We start from the raw sequence: 18354 nt of genomic DNA, 5'->3' as shown, positions 1-18354 counted from the left end.
GAATACTTTTAACATTCAGTCACAGTTGTATTAGTTATCTGCTTTAACAGAGCCCCTTGCTGACTTAAGCGCGTGATATCACTTTGCTTATAATGTTCAGATTTATTGTTTTATTTCACTGCTCCAACTTGTACGGAAAGGACAGAAAGTCTTTGAAAAGAGCAATAATTTCATTTTATGTTTTACATTGACAGCTGTTTTGTTTGTCTAGGTTAAGCAACAACCATTTAAAACACTCTGCCATTTTATTTTCATTTTCAGAAACCATATTGACTATCTCTACTTGGAGACAGTGCCACAAAGGTGCCATTACATTTCTACATTCTAAGGCAAGATGCTGACCTGTCATGCAGAGTTATACAATCCTGAGAGATTGTTTTGCTTTCTCCTGTTGCTGGCTGGCTATTCATTGTACAGGGACAGCTCTTGAAACATCCTCCACCATCTTTTTCACAAGTTCTTGTTTCTTGCTAACATACATTTTTATCAGAAAATAAATTCTGTTTTAACACTCCTCACCAGATGTCTCACTTGCTCACTTGATTGTTGTCACAACACACTCTTTCTTTGTTAGACATTGTACCTCATAAATATTTTAGTTATACAAAATGTCACCAGAGTAATAGCAAAGCAGTTTCACCATATACAACCTTTATATTTAAAGTCTCTAATATAAGACGGAATAACCCCTTCTACCATCATGGAGACCTCTTGTTTATCACAAGCACAATGCTCTGCATTGACACAGGGTATTCATTCCTCCTTTGAAAGTATAACAGCTGTTAGAAGATGTTTTTTGCTTATGTCTGTCTATACTTTGTCACAGTTCACTAGAGAGAAGACCAGTTATAGACAGCACATGATGGGATTTAGTTTTGTAAAAAGATCCACCACATTTAAACATCTTCTTTTTATACATTGTACATCACTCCTTTGCTTTCTCTTATTAACAGAATAGGCATACTTTTTTAAAAACATTTAATTAAAATAGAAAAAACACTTCCATAGCAGATTTTTTTTCTTTTTATCAGTTTACCACCAATTTATTGCCACAACATTTGCTTTCCCTGTATTGGCAGAGTTTAATAGATTAACATAGAAATGTTACTGGGTTTATATTTGTGACCAGCACTTTGTGCTGTTTCAGAGTCACAAACATCAATTGCCAGTACTTTATATATTAAGTTTCCATGGACCAACATAGTATAAGCTTCAAGTCTAGAACATTGTGAAGGAACCATTTTCAGTGCACACAATTCAGAATTAACTTGATTTCTAGAATCCTAGTACAACAGAAATTCTCAGCCTAATTCATTCAGTAATGCACTAAATTTATGTGCAGCTTTATTAAACAAATTTTCATCAGTTTTATTAAAATATGACTTTTGCAAGAAACATTCAACAGTAGTTGTCATTAGTTTACTATTCTCACAGAGTCCAGATTCTGTATAAGACTGGCAATTTGTTTTGGGTGTGGCACTATGTTTAGGAAGTATTCAGAACAGCTTAACAGTCAGATAAACCATGGAAAACTGCATGCCTTTCTGGAACTCAGGATTGCAAAGCAACTTATCCAGATCCCTCCAAAAAATACACTGCACCATCTTGACATAAGATGAACTTTATTAATTACAGCATTTATTAATAACAAATATAATATATAACTTCAACATAAATTACAGTAGGCAGCATCACCCACTCACCTCCTTCACACCATAATGGAAGCCGCGTTACCCCAACCTCTCACTTACTCAAACTTCACACCAGAAGCAGTGTGACACCACTCACTTCAATAACCAACCAATCACCTTGTAAGATCCAAAACATAATCACATAATCACCAGAGGGGGAAAAGAAGAGGAACATCCCAGCCCCTCTTCTCTGCCTGCTAACCCATACATATATGGAAAACACCACAACATACCAGTGTACCAGAAAGAGGGCAGGGAGGGTGGGCAGCAAGTCTGTGCCTAAATCTGATATCCCCATCCCACAATTCCTACACAAAAGTAAGTTAACTAGTTCTCCTCCTTACAAATCACCTCACTTCTTCCCCCACCACACAACTCCTGCACAAAGTTGTTAACTCCTTCTTACCATTACCTCACTTCCTGTCTAACCAGCCCTCCTCCTTAACCTTAACCCTTCCTCACCTGTAGCCCCGCAAAAACACCTTCATCTCCTTAATTCTTAAAACTCGTCTGTCCACCCACATTTCTCCTACCCCAAGGCTCTAATCTCACAGTCATCATTGGACAAATCAGTATGCATCCAAACCACTTTTGTTGTCTTTCATTTTACAAACAGTTTGAAGCTTCACAAGAAATCCATTGTAAGCTTTTAGTTTCCTTTCTGAGTACACGACAGTGACCGTTTTCACTGTGATTGAGTTTAGCTTTTAGAAGTGACATTGTTTTGTCAGGTGAGAACAGCGGAGTGCAAGTAACCAGAAATCTACATATTTTATAGTTTATGTGAAAAACATTTTTTCATGAATGCTGAAACTGAAAAACTACCAATGCCTTTATGTTGATGCACTGTATATTTGTTGTGATAACTGTACAGTGATGGGGTTTAGTAATTTCTTACTGCAGTGGGATCTTAGACTCAGTACTGTATGCTCCACACAGGGTGTGTTGGGTTACAGGAAATCGTGCCCATCTGCAAAATCTCTGTTATATTTAGTTTGGCTAAGTTTACATCTATTTGACAGAACACACTTAAATTCATGGTTTAATTTCTGATACATTCAGTCTCAATATACCTTGATGTCTCTGATTCAATATACTTCAGCAATACTTAATTCTGTCTACTCACTGTATATATTTAAACATACACCAACACACATACACGCACACAAAACAAACAAAAATATATTTATATATCTTTATATCTATCTCTCTCTCTATACAGATATATATATATATATATATATATATATATATATATATATATATATATATATATATATATATATATATATATATATATGCACCATGCAATCATCACTGTTGTAGGCAATTTTTTCAATGAAGCCTAACTAAGCAATTGTACCCCATCAGCAGACTGCTTAGGGGGGAAAAAAGGATTTCCCTACTCCTGGACCTATGGCAGAGCTCTGACAAATTACTATACTCATACATGCATATATACTATACTGTACTATACTATACTATACTATACTATACTATACTATAATATAATATAATATAATATAATATAATATAATATAATATAATATAATAGGGTGCCATTCATCATGTTGACTGCTCAGAATTTTGAAAGCATGTACTACTGGCATGTTTAATCAAAACCTCAGAATTTTGACAAAAGCAATAGTTTTCTGTCTGAGATTGCACTATAGTGGGAGTGAGTTTTATCCCTTTGCCACTGTAGTGTAATCTTGGACTTGGTTGTGTGTGTGGGTGGGGGTGGGGGGTGAAAACTCCCAGGTTAAATACAGTTTAAACATTTTTTTTGAGGAGTTTAATTTTTGAGTTTCAACTTTGTGGGGTTGATCTTATAGGCGTTGATCATTTGTTTGATCTGTGCAATGACAAAAATCCATATATAGTTCCTAAGGTAATTACTAGGATAGGTGTCCTTGTAGACCATTTTAAGCCAGCCAATTTCCCACAGTGAGAATCAAAATCTATGCCTCTTGTCTGTCAGGTTACATATTAGTCATTATGCCAACCCCTGATATAAACTATATCTGTGTCTGTGAAATTATGTGTGTTGGTATAGCCTCCTCCATACCTCTCAACTCTACAGATTTTCAGAGAATATCCAGATTCTAACCTCAATTTTTGGTTGTTTTTTCATAACATTGTGGTTTTCTGGCAAATTAGTGACAAATCATTAAATATTTAAGTTAAAAAATAATGACAGATATTTGAGCTTGAGACTTCATACCCTTCAGAAAATGTATGCTAATGCAAGACTCTATTATTCTATCCAGTTTCTAAGTTTGTAAGAGCAATATGTAAAAACTGTCCCTACTTCTGGGCCTTTGTCTTACTTTTGTTTATGGCTTTGTCCAGATTTCTTGCTCTAAGAGGTTGAGAGGTATGCCTCCTCATAAAAGACTAAAAACAAAATGGCAAAAAAATGAGCCAGTTGGAATGCTGAATATTCATAATTTTATTTAAAAAGCAGAATAATAAGCATGTTAAGTTTACTCCATTTTTCTGACACGCACACGTATGTATGGATATATGGCTATATATAGACTGATACATATATGGTTCCACTGAATTTTGTCAGCTCTAAAGTTGGCCGACAAAATTTGGCCTACTAAATAGATGGTTGAGTGGTGTGCAAGATCACACAGTTCTTGTGGTAGGGAAATATACCCCTTCTAAGGTATTGTGTGAATTAATATATAGGGTATGGCGGGTGTAGGGGGGCTTGTCTCTCCTACCAAAAAACAATGATTTGTTGTATTTTTAATGTAAGTTTTGCATACATCAAGACTGTTGCTTAGTTGTGTGTAGACATTTGCACAGCTGATATTTTCTGGTCGACTTTGTGGACTGATGTTTGGGTATTTCAATAAAATTCAGTACCCCCATATATATCTATATACACACACACACACACATATATAGATATATATATATATATATATATATATATATATACACACACACACACACACACACACACACACACATATATATATATATATACACACACACATATATATATATATATATATATATGTATATTTATACACACACACACACACACACACATATATATATATATATATATATATATATATATATATATATATATATATGCACACACACACACACACACACACACACACACACATATATATATATATATATATATATATATATATATATATATATATATATACACACACTCCCTTATTGGCCTCAACAAAAAGTTGAGATCCCTTATCAAATCCTCTAAAACTAGCTATGAAAACAGAGATCCCTTATCAAATCCTCTAAAACTAGCTATGAAAACAGAATTGCAGCAGATAGTAAAGACAACAACAAGGCCTTCTATAGTTATGTAAAGATCTCCACGGCAATACCCAGATTTGCTCTGAGCTACTGCACAATGGTACTTCTTCTACCAAGCCAACAGATATTGCCAATTTACTGGCCAACAGATTCAGTGCTAACTTTACCCCTCTCTCCTCCACCAAAGGACCAATCACGATACCAGTAGATTGCCAGGCACTCAGTATTACTTCTGCACAGGTTAAACAGCACTGTCCAAGGCCAAGAATACAGCTTCTATGGGACCTGACAATATTTCTGGCTGTGTTCTACATGAAGTATAGAGTGAACTGGCACCTCTCCTGTGTGCCCTGTTCAATCACAGCCTCAACTCAGGCTTTGTCCCTACCGAATGGCACACTGCTACAGTCATCCCTCTCCACAAAGGAGGAGCAACCACAGACACTGGGAACTATCGCCCCATTAGCCTGATGAGTCTGATATGCAAAGCTATGGAACGCATCACCATGGACCAAATAAACAAAGATATAGGGAATCTCCAAACACTGGATCCCACACAGTTTGGTTTTGTGAATCATGCCTACTCAACCTAGTCAACTTGTTTGAGTCAGTCACCAGAGTTGAGGATGAAGGCAAGGTGGTTCATACAGTCTACCTTGATCTGGCCAAGGTCTTTGATACAATTCCCCACTCAGGAATCATAGAAAAACTCACTAAGCTAGGCATCAACCCTTGTATCACTAGGTGGGTTGCAAACTGGCTCACAGATAGAACCCACAGTGTGAAAGTAGCAGACTCCAACTCAGACTGCCGACAAGTCATGAGTGAGGTCCCACAGGGTTCGGTCCTGGGTCCTCTCCTTTTTGGTATCTACGTCTCTGAAGTCCAGGCCAACACAAAGGGAATCTGGCTGACAAAGTTCACAGATGATTGCAAGTTGGGAGCTATTACTAACTCTCCAAGTGATGTCGACATCCTACAGAAAAAAATGTGTTGTCATCCCCTTTGGGAAAAACCTGGTGCACATGAATTATGACATCGATGGTAGTCCACTGAACACAGAAGGTTTTTTAAGAGATCTGGGAACACAGGTTGACAGTTACTTCTCTTTTGACCACCACATTTCCACTGTGGTCAGAAAGTCCTTCTATATGGCACATCTCATTACTAAGGGTTTTGCATCCAGGAAGAAAGAGGTCATTGTCTCCCTCTACTCTTCTCTCATTAAGCCAATCATTGAGTGCAATGCCCCATTTGGCATATACCTCACTAGACACCTGCAACAACTGGAGAGGCCACAAAAGTACCTCATAAAGAGTATCCTAGGCCTTAAAAACTTGTCCTATATGGACAGACTAAAAAAAAACTCCAACTATTCTCTGTCTCAAATCACCTACTTAGAGGTGATCTCTGCTTGACTTACAACGCCATGTCTGACCCAGCTCTGTTAGAAATTCTACAACTAAAGAAATCACACCACACGCTCCAGAGACCTCAACCTTATTACCACAATCAACAGAACCTGCTGGTGGGACAGGTTCATAACCCAAAGACTGCCCATGCTATGGAATAGACTTCCCATACATGTCAAGCAGAGCACCACACTGGCCCTCTTCAAGAGAAATCTTGATGAGTGGATGGGAAATAGAAAATTCACCCTGGGGATCACTCCAGTGGCTATACTCGACAGAGGAAATGGAAACTAAGATCAGGTGGCATGATGCCAGGGTAATCCTATGGGCTAGGCTTGTAAAGGCTCCAGGGCCATTATCCTAGTGCACACCTATAAGCCTATGAAAACACACACACACACACACACACACACACACACACACACACACACACACACACACACACACACACACACACAGTAGAACCTCTGTATGTTGACCACCTAAAGGACTGTAAAAAAACAGGTCAACATACAAAGGTGGTCAACATAAGTAACTAGGCCTACTGTACTGATATGTATATGTACTTTACTTTCTTGTACAGCCTCTATTATAGAATATCATACAAAATCATACATAATCAAAACACAGTAAAATCATACATACAGTACTATACAAAATCAATACCTTTACTGTTTTCTCATGGTTTAATCATTCTTTCTGAAAAAAAAGTCAGTCTTGGTCTGTTTCTTATTCTTATTACAAGGGTAAGTGGAAAAAGCACTCTCAGCACTGGCTACACCACTCAGCATACCTGGGCATTTTCCCACAGCAAATGACTTCAGCTACATTATCAATTGCCTGACATCTTCTTCTTTTGGAGTCTCTGCAATTTCTGTGTCATCCTCACTTGCTTCTTCCACTTCATAAGCTGCTTCATGTGTTTTTATGTTGGTCTGTACTTCAGTCAATATCGTTTGGAAAATTGCTTGTGGATCGGGTTCATTACAGGTTGCCACCTCATCATCCATTGCAACAAAACCTTCAAAATCTACTCCTTCAAATTCTGCCATGGGAGATGGACTGTCTGATGGGACCAAAACATTGTGATCTTGGATTGTGACAAAGCCATCTTTGTTGAAACACGTCTGCATTGTCTCTGGCTGAATGCAGAACTGATCCAGAGGACATCATCCAGAGCATTAACTGATGCAGTGGATGAAGTTGCTTCCAGAGGCAGACAATGCGTTTGTGTTTTAGTAATGACCCACTGTAGGAGCTGGGTCTGTAGTGCATTTTAAATGTTTTGATGATGCCTTGGTCAAGAGGTTGGATTTTTGAGGTCATGTTTGGAGGCAGAAATTTCAATATTATGTTTGTGAGATAATTCAATTGTGGGTGTGGCCAGAACAGTTGTCTACTGTCAGTAGAACAGACCATTTCTTCTTCTTCATTTCTTGGTTGATACCCCTTACCCACTCCTCAAATAGGGCACCAGTCATCCATACACATTTGTTTGATCTCCAAGTGATGGGGAGGTCTTTTGGCTTCAGGTTCTTGAATGCGCATGGCTTTGCTGATTTACAAATCACCAAGGGCTTTAGTTTCTCTCCAGTTGAGCTATTGCAAAGTGGAACTGTGAAACATTCTTTGGAAAGTTTTCTGCTCTTACATTTTTTATCCTTAATGATGGGGCTCCTGTCAGGCATCGCCTTGAAAAAGAGTCCGCACTCATCAGCTATAAAGATGCATCTTTGAAGCCTCTGGTGAAGTTCGTAAACTTTTTGATGAACTCTTTCACAACTTCTACTGGAACTTCATTGGATTCACCACAAAAGACTTTCTGGGAGATCTTGAGTCACAGTTTACATTTCTCGAGCCAACCACTTGATCCTTGGAAGTCTGCCACTCCGAATTCCTCCAGGAGATTCGGGCGTTAACTGCCCTGATTTGTTTGAACCAGCTTACTGTGGATTCATTGAAATCATAGAGGGAAGGTTTTCGACTTTTCCACTCATTTCCTCTTTTCATACCATATCTCTCCAAGTACTCGTGTTTAGGTTTTTGGATGTTATTAACTGGTCTTGCTAACACCAAAATGTTCCGCCATCTTTCTTTGGCTGCTGCTTTCAAGAAAATGTAGAAGATCAAGCTTTTCCTTCAATGTCAGCTATTTGGGTTCTTTCCTTTGGGCTATCATGTCTCAATTAACTGTAAAATTTGTCAGTAATTGTAGGATGTGCCTGCAATTCAGACCAGTCCTCCACTTTGAAAAAATATTCGGCAACACATGATAAACAATAGGGCATTAGGCCTAACCCAACACATGATAATAAAAAAACATGAAAAAATAACATACTAAAGAAAAAATAATACAACTAAGGGGCAAAGTCTACATCTTCTACCCCTTGGTGTAGAGTGGACTCAAACTTTTCAAGTTATAGAGGGTAAATTAATCTTCTGTGTCACAGCCGAAGTGGTCAAGATACAACTTACAGAGAAGGTCAATATAGAGAGGTCAGTCTTCCACTTGAGTACATGTGCTGCATGTCCAGTCTATGAAAATTAGGTCAACTTAAGGAGGTGGTCAATGTAGACAGGTAGTCAGCTATGGAGATTCTACTGTATATATGTGTATATATATATATATATATATATATATATATATATATATATATACACAAAAACATATACATATATATATATATATATATATATATATATATATATATATATATATGTGTGTTAAATGTTCGAACATGCAAAATGTCAAACATTACATGGTCGAGACCAAATGTTCGACATTTGGATGTTCGAACATCAAATTAAAAAAAAGTAAAAAAAGAAAAAAAACACTTTAACAGCATAGGCAGGGGGGGCAAGTCCCCATGCACCCCCCACACCCCCCCTACTTAAATATACCAACTCCGAGACCGCTCTTTAGTGCAGAAAAGGGAAATTCTCCCTATCTGCACCATACGGCACTGTTGAAAGTTTATCTTTGAACATTTAAAATTTCGAATGTTTGGTCTCGACCATGTAACATTCGAAATTTTGAGCGTTCAAAGATTTGTCAGGTACCCTATAGATACAGCAGCAGTCAAACATATCTAGCACCTCTTGAAGAACTTTACAAACTGCAAATGCAGTAAATACCAAAGATTTATTAATAGCAGCTGATGTAAGGTGACCAGGATTCAAGCAAACTGGTTTCCCCCTATGTGTGTGTGTGTGTGTGTGTGTGTGTGTGTGTGTGTGTGTGTGTGTGTGTGTGTGTGTGTGTGTGTGTGTGTGTGTGTGTGTGTGTGTGTGTGTGTGTGTGTGTGTGGTTTGGTTGCCCAAGAAAAACTTTGAATCACAAGTCAATGATAAGAAATGCTTGAAGCTTAACCTATCGAAAAACAGAATAAAAAAATGCTTAAACATGTTTTTTGCAGAGGGCAAGCTCCCCCCTTACCCCCATCTGAGAGAATGCATCTCCACAATAGTGCTTATTATATATAACAACTCTAAGTTTCACTACAGTACAGAAAGAGCAAATTCCCTAATCCAAACTCTACTGCTCAGAGTCGCATACTAGGTAAATGGAGGTGCAAGCTCTGTACTCTTATGTACAGAAAACTGTATCTTACATCTTCATCATCTTAATCCTGTATGCTAACTGCTGTATGTGTATTATCAGTTCTTTTTGTTAGCCATTTTTTTTAGTTAACCTGTGAACTGGATGACTATTTTTTTTTGTTGATCCTTGGATCACCAAAAGTTAATTTGGTGAAAGAACACTGACACTGGGGCTCCGAAATTTTCCCCACTGTTGCGTAATCTTGGAGTTAGACTTCATGGGGGCTTGCTCCCTGAAAAACATAAATACATACATACATACAAACATACATACATACATACATACATACATGCATACATACATGCATACATACATACATGCATAAATACATAAATAAATAAATAAATAAAAGTGCTTTTAGTTTTTAATGTACCTTTGGGATTTTGTGAGTATGGCCAAATGTATTTGATGTTTTGTCACTTCTCCATAGTGAATTTCATCTACTGCCTATGTTTTTATATATGCCTGTCTGTGTTTTTGTGTGTGTATGTGTGTGATTGTGTTTGTGCACAAGCATACTTATACCTAATGACAACTTCTACTCATTGAACTAAAGTTCAATTAACAAACGGTGAACATCAATTTCTAAAAACTACAGGATAGGCCTTCACAAGGCTTGAATGAGTGCATGTCTCAAACTCACCTTCCATTCACCTGTTAAAAACATGCTTTATCAAGTACAAGTCTTTGATTTTGATCGATCAGGCTTGACAGTCTAATCAGGTAGAATTTTAAAAGTATCAGAAAAACTTTTTGAGGCTGAAAGTTACCAAGTTAACAAAAAATATTTATTTGCAAACTTTCATCTGTAATTACAGTCAAAAGTGCTCAAATAAATATTATTTGGCAACTCGGTAACATTCAGCCTCAAAAAGTTTTTTTTATATTGTTTATGGTACACACAGATGCAGACACATGTTCATTAGAAGTATGTGTATGTACGCATGCGTAGTTGTGCATCTTTATGTGTTTGCATGCATGCACTCATACTTATTACATTTTTTTCTACACATTACATACATAAAATGGATATGTATGTATTTAAAACATATATAAAACAACTATAAATGATTATAAACCTCTCTTCATGAAGGCAAAAAAAAGATCGTAAATGCCCAATAACCCACAAGTTTTATTATTTCACTCCTGGTAATAAGTCAAAATTCACTAGCTGTAGATACAGATGACATGTTTCTCCTTTTTTCTGGCTATGTCAGTGGAACATAAATGAAGAGTCTATCTGTGCACTGCAATACACACCTTATCAAACGCCTGGTGCTCATTACATTATGAGATTTGTCAGTATGCAACTATATTTTTCACAGATATTGCTCAGTTTTGGCACTATAAACATACAAATACTTTAATGTGTGCTGAAGACATCACACACAAATCTTTTAGAAACGACTTACATACTTAACTGTCTGCACAATGCCATCAAACTGCAAATGGGCCTTTTGAAAAGGGCACCTTCCAAAAGACTCTCTGTAATATGACAGTGATGTCAAATACATGACCCATTTTTTTTTAAATCATTCTGGTGTGTTCAACCTAGTGAATTTAATGTGCTATACATACTGGGGTGTGGGTGAACTGACATTAATACTTTTAATGCATACTGAAGCACACAATGTTCACCTAATAAAATACTGCAACTTATGCATTTATCTGGGGAGCAGAATTTGTTGCAAAACATTTTCCTTTGGAGACCACTGCAGTTTTGAATGCCTGTGCAAAGTATACTGAAACCATATTATATCCATAATAAATTCAAAAGCACTCCATTACTGTAGGAATTCAACAAATCTCACTATAGTATTATAAATAATTGCTAATGCAATTTCGAAATTGTGCAAAGCCTGAAAAATATAAAACAGCAAAATGTGGGAGGTAAGAACATGCCTAGACAGTAAATGCACTGCTTCTGAAGTTGGGCAATTCAATGCTCTTGGAACTCTAGCTCTAATTGCCTGCTTATTCCTTCATTATGGTTGAAGAGTTCTGGTAATTTACCATCATTAAATATTCACAGCCTGGTCTGGAGGAAACATTCTTCAGGGACTGCTTCATAGTACGTCAGTGCCAGCAAGAATTCAGCTGTCTGCCAGGTCATGTGTGCAAATAACACTTTGCTTTTTTTCTCCCTTATTTAACAGACTACATTAAAAGCCTTCAAGCCATACAGTAATGTGAGCTTATCTAACAAATTAATGCTCTTTAAATTTTTATGATAACTCTTTAGTCACAAGTATCTTGACTTTTGCTTACCAAGTATGAATTAAAGATGCTAAACACCTTTCTCTTTTATCATTTTGCTGAAATTAGGTGCATTTTAAATTCATGCGATAATCTAAACATGACAAAGCCATAGTGGGAGGACAGTTTACAGTGGGGATTAGCAAGCAGTTTTCCACAGATGTAGCTAATTAGCCTTTGTGAAAATCTGGGACAAAAGGAAATACTTTTCCAGGAAAAAAAGTCTTCTGGTTGATCTGACTTAATGACAAGTACAAGCTAGACAGAACCTGAATTGCATGTATTTTATCCTCTATGTGAACTTGAAAATTATCTTTCTGCTAAAATATCAAGACAGTGAAAGTCATCAAAATATATAGTAAACATTCATACCAGCAATCACAGTTCAGTTACAGAATAATATCAATGCACCAGCCAGTAAAAGTATTGGTTTATGAGAATTTTCAACACAGTAAACCAGAAACAGAAAATGTTATACCATTTTGTAGATGATGTATTTCCATCATACATTTGCATTACAATAACTGTCTGATAGTTGTACAGTGTAGCACTGAATTTCCTCCATGTTTTAGAATGCTTTGTCCTAATCTTGCCATAATAGATTACCTACTCTAGTTATCTCCAATAATTGCCCACTTGGTACAACAAGAACAAATGTAACCTAATTTCAAGTTGACTCCAGGATCTCAATGTTACTGCATGTTATTTCTCGGTTACATCTTTTTTTGTCCAATCCTTCATCTAGCCCATAAATCTGACAGTATGGATGAGCCAGATGTATTGCTGATGGTTCATAATAATCCCCAGTTGTGGCTGGTGACTTCAAATCAAAGGAGGAGCTGCAGGAGACAGCCAATGGGAAGGGGTGGGGCCAACCAGAAAGGGGAGGAGCTATACTCAAAAACCACAAAACTGGCACTTTAAATACGCTGCCCTGGGTGCCAAACCGTCATTATGAGAGTCCAATCAAGACAAAATGAAGTGTAGAAGTAAAAAAAAATTTCAGTGCATTGGCTACATGACAGCTTACATAATATCTAGATGGAAACAAAAAGGTTGCAAGGCATAACAAAATTAATTACTTTTTAAATACATTACTGGAATGCAAGTCAAAGTCAAGTATAAGAAAAACAAGGATCATCTCAAACCACTTCTCCTTGCACTACAGTTCTAATTATAATTTATATTCAGTTTTATAAAAGTACCAAGTAACATGCTGAAAGTAGCAATCTCTGTGATACCCCCACTTGTAAAAAATGTTTCTTATCCAAACAAGACCTGCTGCCTGACAACAACTATCTACTTGTTTCATGGGGAAAACATGATCAAAGTAAAAAATGAACAGCAAACAAGAAACAAGCTCAAGATAAATTGCTTAAAGGATTGCTGCACAGGTTATGGATCACACATGATAGATTGGCATTCTGTTTAGTTTAAAGGTAATGAGCATCTTAAAATACTGTAATCCTGTCCTTTATTACAAATACTGTCATATGCATTTCAATACCCAAGGCTTATATGTTATCTAGTTATGCAAGTATTCTCTGCATGGCAACAACAAAAAGGCTTTCAATGTTGGCAATTCTTTAACAGTATGCTTATTAAAGCTTACTTGCATCTTACAATCTCAGACAAGCTTACCTGATGGTCATTAAAGCATTGTTACTTAAACACAGAGCAACAGGCACTTTCTGAATAACAAGAAGCATAAATCAATAGTATAAAAATATGACAGAAAGCCTGAACATTCTGCAAAATCAAGCAAGGACCAGATAAAAAGCCACTGTAGTACTTGTCTACCTTGGGTGGTGGGAAACTCTGCACAGTTAACACTGCATAACTACTCCTTGCCTTGCTTGGACACATCTAGAGTCACTACATGGGGGAGTGGGGTGCAACAAGTATGTCACAATTTGAAATGTCTCTGGCTGACTCTGATGGCCCTGACACATCTGACATACCTCTCAACCTCAGAGCAAGAAATCTGGACAAAGCCATACACAGAAGTGGGACAAAGGTCCAAAAATAAGAACAAATTTTAAATATTGCTCTTATAAACTTAGAAAGATAATAGAATAGGTCTTGCATTAGTATGAATTTTCTGAATGGTATGAAATCTGAAGCTCAAATGTCTGTCATTATTTTCTAATTTCAATCTTTAATGATTTGCCTCTAATTTGCAAAACTACAATTTTATGAAAAATGGACCAAAAATATGATCTAAAAATATAAAGTAGCCACACAATACAGATGGGAACTTGTTAAAGAAAGGACACTTTTTAATATTAGTACTGTTAACTTGAGCAGCTGACAAAATAAATGAATCTACATGCATTTCTGAAATAAAAGTAATCTATAACTCTGATTATTATAGTTATTTAATTGTAAATTCTCCATGTTTTCTTCCAAAATTACCATTTTGTGGAAAGACTATTACAGGGAGAGCAACATTTTGAGCCAAAATTGAAGACAGTTGAGAGGTTTGGATATGCCTAATTCTATAAAGCAATTTATTTGCATGTACCTCTCAACCTGTTAACGCAGGAAATCTGGCCAAGGCCAAATATATTGGGGGAACATACAAACAGTACTAAATATTGCTCTTGTATAAACTTAGCTGATAGAATAACAGGTCTTGCTTTAGCATGCATTTTTCTGAAGGTTATGAAGTCTGAAACTCAATGCCTGTCATTATTTAGTGACTTAATTCCTAAATGATTTGCCAGAAAACCACAAAATTTATGAGGAACAAACCAAAAATAAGAAGCAAAAATCTATTAATTCTGAAAGACTCTGGAGAGTTGAGAGGTATAGTTCTGCCAGGGCTATCTTTGAATTTGCCGCCCTTCCCCCTCACAAAATCATGGTTGAATGGAGCCCCTCCCCCGCAGCCATTCCATTGCCCCATTACTTGGCTATTTCACACCATTTACCATAAACACTGTAACGTGCATACTGCTTTACTTCTACAATGATTTGGATTTCATTTGAAACTTTTAGTTTGCATTTTACAACACAAACACTAAGACATCTGCTGAAAAATGCAATGCAGTCTCACAATGAAAACAGATTTAGCATTAAAAGTTCTCTGCCCTTGAAACTCACATTCATTGAAACAGCATTGAAATCCACATTCAAAGAAAAAGCATTTGGCTAGTATAAAGATTAACTTTGGTCTATTTTCAAATGATAGGCCCCCTTGCACACAAGACATACATGTGTTGTGTGATACACCTTCCTGATTGTGTTACATTATATTCCTTGTATAATATAGTACAGTTATTAGAGGGTGTTTTAAATTTATTGTTTTGAACATTTTTTCCAGTAAACAATGAAACAAAATGCATGCACCAATAATGACAAAACTTCCCAGTTGAGAACATTTCCATCATAAAAGTCTACTCAAACTTCTACAATCCACCTGCATCAGTAAATATTCACAATCTCTGCAGAAGTAAAAGTCATCTATAAAATTCCATATTAAAGAGATCTGTAACTAATGAAGAGGTTGCTGCTAGTAAACAACTTTATATTTCATTGTTTAATCTACATATAAAGTGCCTGTATCTTTGCCAAAGAGGACATTCTCAGTACGGCAGCACCCACCCCCTGTGGGAATAGACCCCACAGCCTTCTGCATCAAAACCAAGTACACTACCTGTTGTGCTATTAACAATGCAAGCAGACTTAGCATACGCAACACTAAACTTCTGTTTCCCTGCAGCTCTCAGCTCCTTGTTAAATCTACTAGACACTCAACTGTATCTCTCAACTTCGCAGCACAAGAAATCTGGAAAAAGCCAAAATTTATTGGGGAGGGACAAAAGCCCAAAAAACAGGGACACATTTTAAAGATTGCTTATATAATCTTGGAAAGTTGCTAATATAAAATGCTGTGTTATCACCATACATTTCACTGCCAAGTCTTGAAGCCAGGACCCTGTGCAAAACACTCAGAGCAACATACCACTATGCCAAATTAGCTGTTTTATGAAAGAGAGGAAGACTGAAACTTAAATTGCTACCCTTTAGTGAATTCAGTTCTCACCATAGCTGTCAACCTCTTGGCACAAAACACCTGGATGAAGCCAATAATGGGGGAATACAGTCCCAAAAATAGGGACAAATTTCAAATATTCATCTTATAAACTTAGAAAATTGCTAGAATAAAAGGTTTTGTGTTACTATGTACTTTCTGAAGAATATGAAGTCTGAAAGTCAAATGCCTGTCAATTTTATTTAACATTTGTTGACCAGGAACGTCTGACATGGAACAAAAGCCAATTTTCAGCAGAGGCCCAGGGAGAAATACTGCAGACACATGTCTTTGTAACATGGGAGGACACCAGAGCAAACCCACACACAAACACAGGGAGGACATGCAGACTCCACACCGAAGGCACCCCAGCCAAAAATCAAACCAGAGAACCTCTAGCTGTGAGGCAACAATGCTACCATTGTACCATCAACTATCTAAGGAATTACAAATTCAGAAACCAGAGATTTTATGATGACAGAACAGAACAAAATATGAGGCAAAAATCTGCAGAAGTTTCACAGATGGTGGTGAGTAGGGGATTCAGGCTCTTGTTACCTGAACCCAGGGTACAGGGTTCAAGCCTGAGGTATTCTCCAGCAGGTATCTTATCCTGAGTTCTCCCTATAGCCACCAGTATGAATCGACTGGGCATTTTACACACAGACACACACACACACACACACACACACACACACACACACACACACACACTCACACAAAAAAAAACTCTGAATGGCAAATACACACACACAAAATAAAACTCTGAATGGCAGCCTGCTCACACACTTTCTGCAACATAACATCCAAAAGCCTTCTTGGCAGCAGCAAAGTAATGGCTTTCTTACAGTCCCCTACATGCCAGCAGCAAAATAAAACTCCAAATGGCTTTCTTGGAAGCAAAATAACATATTTCTTACAGTCCCTAACTGCAAGCAGAAAAGTAATGGCTTTCTTACAGTCCGTACCTGCCAGCAGCAAAACAAAACTCTGAATGGCTTTCTCGGCACACACACACACACACACACACACACACACACACACACACAGACACACACACACACACACACACACACACACACACACACACACACACACACACACACACACACACACACACACATACACACACACACACACATGCACAGTCCCTACATCTTAGCTGCAAAGTAATGGCTTTCTCAGCAGCAAAATAAAATCCAAAGCTGCACTAAACTCCAAATTGCTTTCTTGGCAGCAAAAGAAATCCAAAGCTGGCTCTTCTCATCTGTGCACGCCAGAATGTGCACTTCCGGTTTCCTGTTTGTGAACATTCCATTCTAAGACTGCTGACCATGCGGTCTGATCCCCTTCCAGTCTATGTGGTTAGCACCGCATAGACTTCTGGGGTATCAGCAGTCTGCAGCCTTCTTCCTGAATCTGGACAGGCAAGGCAGCAGTCCGGATTCACTTTATATGGGAAGTTACTGAAGTTATTGGATTGTACCATTGTGGTACACAGCTGGGGGGGGGGGCTGCAGTCCAATATCATGAGCCACCACTGATAATCCCATTACTGGTGATCTGGACCTAGTCACACCAGATAGTCTACAACCTAGAGCAATTGTTAAACATGAATTATGGTTTGATGCTGAGTTGAAGTCATTTGGAAGGCTTGAGTGGTGCTAGGTATATAGATGAGGGTCAGGTGTGTGTGTGTTTTACAAGACAAAAGTGTTATGAATTAACACTATGTTTTGTAACAGATTGAGATCTCCTCTACAATGCCACTTTTCTGTCAAAAGTGATCTCTGCTGTATTCGGATGTTTAACTGTACCCTTTTATGAGGTCATCGGGTTGTGCAGACCAGTCTGCCTCTCCTACCAAACAGTTTTTCCTCAGAAGAGTGTAAGGGAGCAACATGGCTCTTTCCTGATAAGACTGCGAATACTACCTGCTTTTTTTCCTAAGAGAAATCCACTGAACACTGGAAACCATCAGGCTTGATGATACAGACCAATACTGGTGGAGTTTAATTATGTTAAATACACTAAGCTCATGGATATCAT

At 37.4% G+C, this 18354-nt stretch overlaps 1 protein-coding gene across 1 annotated transcript in view; it reads right to left on the bottom strand.

The window, feature by feature from the left end:
• Window positions 1-18354, bottom strand: part of DSCAM (DS cell adhesion molecule) — a 3720739-nt gene that overhangs the window by 2387333 nt on the left and 1315052 nt on the right. The window lies entirely within an intron of this gene.

This window comes from Protopterus annectens, chromosome 5.part0, assembly GCF_019279795.1.
Source record: "Protopterus annectens isolate FY-2018-M chromosome 5.part0, PAN1.0, whole genome shotgun sequence".
In the NCBI taxonomy this organism is placed as follows: Eukaryota; Metazoa; Chordata; order Ceratodontiformes; family Protopteridae; genus Protopterus; species Protopterus annectens.
Note: the sequence above shows the minus strand (reverse complement) of the source record. Positions and strands in the feature narration are given on the sequence as shown.